The sequence below is a fragment of the Pinus tabuliformis genome, chromosome Q, assembly GCF_031772625.1.
Source record: "Pinus tabuliformis cultivar Carrire ecotype Pingquan chromosome Q, CPIR1, whole genome shotgun sequence".
Lineage (NCBI taxonomy): Eukaryota > Viridiplantae > Streptophyta > Pinopsida > Pinales > Pinaceae > Pinus > Pinus tabuliformis.
Genome location: NC_142296.1, coordinates 603,520,327 through 603,526,326, shown reverse-complemented (window position 1 = coordinate 603,526,326; position 6,000 = coordinate 603,520,327).

The window sequence follows — 6,000 nt, the reverse complement described above, 5'->3', positions numbered from 1 at the left end:
ATTATTGAAATTCATTCAAACAACACTTCACCCATTCAGGAAGGACAACAAAGTACCAGTAAATGTCAAATTGATCCATTAAAGCAATCAAATTCTATCAAAGCCCATATCTGATTGTAAATGCAGTGGATGGTCAGTTATGACCCCTCCACGCATAGGTTAGCAAGGATTTTTTGTAATCGACCTCCATATATACCCAGAAGAAAGATGTAATGAGGTTTATGAATGTTATTGTGATGCAAGCTTCAAATTTTGGAGACTGTAACTACTGTGACACCTGCAGCTTCTGGTCTTCATTTTCAGCTAATACAAGCTTCTTTTGTTGTTAATTTCTCACTTTCCACTTCTTCTTCTTTGTTCCAGGCTGTGCCTGTTGTGCATTTATTCATGTGCTGCTGATATTTAGCATTAGAGAGGCTGTCGTCCCACCTCTGTGTTAGAATCTAGTTAGTTTCATTGAATTTGTATGCAGGTTTCTGTTGTTTTAATGCCAGAGAGCTGTCATCCTGTCTGTGCATTAGGAAATAGATTTACAGACCTTTAAACTGGTTGCAGCTAGCCATCACAGGGTCCTGTGCATCTGCTAGTGTGATCAGTATTCTCCATCATCACAATTTCCTTAAACTATGAGTAATTGGTGGTCTAAAGCCTTGTAGTCTGGGGGTGTTCACCCATGTCTGGGGTTAAGCATAGTAGAAGTGGTTATTTGGCTTGAATATGCAGCATGTCTTTCATTCATCCACCATTTTCCAAAATTTTATGTTGAGTTTGTAATGTTCCCGAGCATCTTTGATATACAACCTAGGAGAGTTTCTTGGGGTGATAACATTAATTGGCGTTGTTGCCGGGGAGAGGAGAATTGAAGCTCAGCTTCCCTGGGAGAACGACACAGTTTCAAGCTTTGATGACAGACAAGGTTTGAACACAATTTCTGGTTGTAATCATCTATCTGGCGACTCCATTGGAGGAAGACCATCCTTTGGTGACTCCACATTGAAGTTCTAGCTCAGTTTGTGAGACATACTCAAAGGAATCCTCAAAAATCACCAGTTGAATCAGTGCTTGACCCTGAGAAGACTGTCAAATCGAAGAAATCATCACAGAAAGGGGCATCAGGATCAAGTAAGCCTAAGAAATCTCATTCATCTCTGAAAGATAAAGTTGTAGTTGAAAATATACAATATGAAGATTTAGAACCCAGCACTGTTAATAAGGAAATCCCTTTAGAGATTAATTCAGCCCCTTCTGCAGTTAGTTCCCATTTAAATCTCAATCCAAAGAAAGGTTCCCATTCAGCCCAAAACATCCTTTTGTCTCTGCCATCCATCACATTACTTCCAACCATTCACGCTGCTAGTACTCCTCCACATATTCCAATCATGGCAGGATAGCAAGTACCTACGAAGATAGAAAGAATTGTTGCTGCTAGATATGGACCTTTAGTATTGTCTATTCCTTTAAATCCTATCCTTGTGGGAGAATATCATAAATATGTGCCTAAATTCACTGGTACAGAGGGAGTAATAGTAGAAGAACACCTTGAAGCTTTTTACAGTTATGCTGATAATTTAGATATAAGTGAAAATGATGTGTGGATGAGAGTTTGTGTCCAGAGCCTTGATGGAGAGGCTAGGAAGTGGTTCAGAGAACTACCCCAGAGATCTATAACAGATATTGAAGCCTTAGATGATGCATTTTTGAAGCACCGGGGAGATAAAAAGGACTTGTTGTATTATCATACTGAGTTTGGTAACCTGAAGAGGGAAAATGGGGAATCATTGCCTGATTTTAATAAAAGATTTAATCGAATGTATAGTAAGATACTAGCTGAGGTAAAACCTACTCCTACCTCTGCCAAACTCACTTATGCCAATGCTTTTGACTCTGATTTCTACCTGTTATTGAGAGAAAGAAGATGTGCTACTCTAGCAGACATGCAGGATGCAACCCTAGAAGTAAAGTCTAATATCTGGCCGCAGAGAAGCTAAAAAGTCAGGCTGACAGGAGGAGACAGAGAAATCAGGCTTCTACTTCTTCTACATCATCTTCAGAGCCTAAATTAGACAAAATGACTAAGATGATAGAGTCATTGGCTGCTGAAATATCTAAGCTGAAAATTGAACAGAATTTAGGGAAAACAAGGCAGCAGAACACATTTGCTCCAAGAAATCAGAATCCATTCAGAAGAGCAGTTACAGGTAATGCAGAGGGGTGAAGGTTCAAAAGAAGATCAGAAAGTTAAAGCTCCTTTCCAAAATGTAGTCATGGAGGAGGAACAATTTGAAGAAGATGAGGATGAAATTCACTGCATGGAAGATAAATGCAGCGCTACATTTTTTACATTGGCTGAATATGAGGAATCATTGCTGCATGATCAAATAAGTCAGGAATGGGATAGAGAAGTTTTCCTACAAGCTTAACAGCAATAGAGATATAACTTGAGGTCGAATGCAAAGAATGTCAAAGAAAATTTTACCCAAAGAGCTGTTGTCCAAACAGAGTCACAGAATAGCAGGCAGAGAAGACCAGCAGCTGATCCAGTCATCCTCAAAGCTCCAGTTCAAGAGGTAAAAGGTTCTGATAAGTTATCTTCTTCTTTCAGCTTTGAGTTAGAAGTCCAGAAATTGAAAATATCTGTGCCTCTGGTAGAGTTTGTGAAGAGTGAAGTATTTAGAAAGCCTATCCTTGAAGCCCTTGAGCTAGAAACCACACAAACCTCCACTGACTCTGTCAATTTGCAAGATGACAAGCCTGCCATTGTGCTCAGCCCTATGATTGAACCTGCTGATAATAATTCTCCATCTTTTTATGTCTCATTGACCATTCATGACAAAATCCTCCACAATTTCCTGCTAGACACAGGGGCTAGCCACAATTTAATGCCTAAAGCTATCATGGAAGAGTTAGGCCTTGATATCACTAGACCCTATCATGATTTATTTTCTTTTGATTCAAGGAAGGTGAAATGTCTTGGATTGATTAAAGATCTGGCCATTACCTTAACTCAGCTACCCATGAAGAGTATGATGATGGATATTGTGGTAGCAGATGTCCCTCCTAAGTTTGGCATGCTGCTGTCCAGAGGGTGGATTAAGAGACTAGGTGGGACATTACAGAATGATCTATCTTATGCCACTTTCCCATTTTTGGGAAGAGAAAGAAGGAGATTGTACAGAGAAGCACAGTTGGCATACATCATTAGTGATGAGAAGAATCCTACAAATCATCCCATTTATGCAGTGGACACTGATTTTGGAGCATGTATTCTCCAAATAGAAGAAACTTAGAAGGCCTCAATGCAGATCAGGAAACCAACAGTTCAGGTCAAGCAAGAGCAAGGAAGTTAGGTTTGGGAAATGTTCTTTTTTGGAGCATGTTCCAGGGAGACGGTAGGAGCAGGGGTGGTGCTAGTATCTCCACAACAAGAAAGCATTCAATTGTCTTTTAAGCTGGTTTTCCAAGTCACAAACAATATAGTAGAATATGAGGCTCTACTATTGGGCCTTAATGCATCAAAAGATAGAGGAATCAAGAATTTGAAGGTGTTTGGAGATGTTGATTTGATTATTCAGCAAGTAATAAAACATTTCAAGCAAAACACCCAAGGCTGAAAGCATACAGAGATGAGGTATGGAGAATCAGAGACTCTTTTGATTATTTCTGTATTTCATATATTCCTAGAGCCCAAAATCAGCTTGCTGATTCCCTTGCTATTTCTGCTAGTCTATTTATACCTCCCATGCCTCCCAAACTAGTTTATGAAGTCCAAATGAAGTATAGACCATCCTTGCCTGACAATGTCCACCATTGGAAAGTTTTTGAAGATGATGATGAGATAAATAGGTTCCTTCAAGTCATTGATGAGTTTTCCGAAATGAAAATTGACCAAGAGAATGAAACCTTGTTAGAAAACCCCCAATCCCAGCTTAGAAATAAAATTGGTAAAGACAGTATTGTTCAGCTTCCCAGCTATCAAATTCCTAAGGATCTAATTCCTCTAGAAGGACTGTTTGACCATAATGATGTGCCTTCCAAGGCTGCCCAAAAAGAAGACCAATCTGCAGTTTCTAAGCATGATATAGGAAGTCCATGTTAGCCTAGATACATAAATTTGTCCACCCATTTGTCAGCTGATCAGAGTGCTGAATACTGCAATTTAATGAGGCAATTTGCTGATGTTTTTGCCTCGGAGTATAGTGATTTGAAAACATATGATAAGAACATAATCTAGCACAAAATCCCTCTGGAGAAAGACACCATTCCTTTCAAACAGAAGCTGAGACCAATAAATCCTATTCTTCTTCCACTGATTGAAAAAGAAATTAAAAAATTGTTGGCTGCCAAGATCATAGTCCCTCTTAGATATTCTAAATGGGTAGCCAATCTAGTGGTGGTGAGGAAGAAAAGTGGAGAAATCAGACTATGTGTTGATTTCCGAAACTTAAACAAATGCTCCAAGAAAGACAACTATCCTCTGCCCAAGATGGAGCATTTGTTGCAGAAGGTCTTAGGAGCCAAAGTAATGTCTTTCTTAGATGGATTTTCAGGCTTTAATCAAATTGTTGTGCACCCATATGACCAAGAGAAGACTGCATTTACCACTCCTTGGGGCACTTTTATGTATGCCAAAATGCCTTTTGGGTTGATGAATGTTGGAGCCACCTTTCAGAGAGCTATGGATATAGCATTTGTTGGAGAGAAGGACAAATTTGTCCTTATCTACCTTGATGACATAACAGTATACTCCAGCAGCCATCAAAATCATTTGTAGCATTTTGAAAAAATTGTTTCTGAAGTGCAGGAGGTTTGGAATTTCAGTCAATCCTAAAAAATCACAATTTGCGTTAGAAGAAGGAAAGTTGTTAGGACATATTGTGTCTATTGCAGGTGTTCATATTGATCTAGAAAGAGTCAAAGCAATTTAGACTTTGTCTGTCCCTAGATCAAAGAAGGATATCCAATCCTTTCTGGGCAAAATTAATTTTTTTAGGAGGTTTATTCCAAACTTTGCAGAACTGGTAAAGCATGTTACCTCCATGTTGAAGAAAGGGGCAGAAATTAAATGGACTAATATAGCAAGACAATCCTTTGAGTCCATTAAGAAGGCTATTATGGAGGCTCCCACATTAATAAGTCCAGATTACAGCAAGGAGTTCCATGTATTCTCATTTTCCTTTCAATATACCATTGCAGCAGTGTTATTGCAGGCAGACGAAGAAGGTTCAGAACATCTAGTAGCATTTTTCAGCAAAAACTTGAGGGATGCTAAACTGAGGTATGATATTATTGAGAAACATGCATATGCTCTTATCAAATCCTTAAAAGCTTTCAGAGTTTATATTTTTCATTCAAAGATAATTGCATATGTACCCTCTGCTGCAATTAAAGATGTCTTGACACAACCTGATGTTGATGGAAGAATGGCAAAATGGATTACAAAATTGATTGAATTCAATATAGAATTGAAGCCCACAAAGCTGGTCAGAGGTCAGGGTCTTGCCAGATTGCTGGCTGAAGAAAATTGCAAATCTCTAGATATTGATTTCCTGTGCACAATTGCAGAAAATGGTTAGATAGATAAAGAAGAGGAAGCAACTGAACTGGACAGAAAGCAGTCAGTGGACGAGAATCTAGCTTCTTGTAACTGGTATGCTGAAATAGTTAATTTCTTGCTAAAGCTAGAAATCCCTTCAGAATTTACTCAAAGCCAAGCCAGAACTATAAAGCTTAGGGCAGTTAAATATTGCATCAATAAAAATCTACTCTACTGGAGGGATCCATTTGGAGTGCTTTTAAGATGTCTAGACAAAGACCAGTCAAAAGAAGTTATGCAGCAGTTTCATAATAGCATGTGTGGAGGGCACCATTATTGGAAAACTACAGCCCATAAAATTTTCAGAGCTAGGTACTATTGGCCCACCTTATTTTCTGATGTATTTGTTTTTGTTAAATCTTGTGACAGGTGCCAAATATTTGAAGGAAAGAAGCATTTGGAGTCCC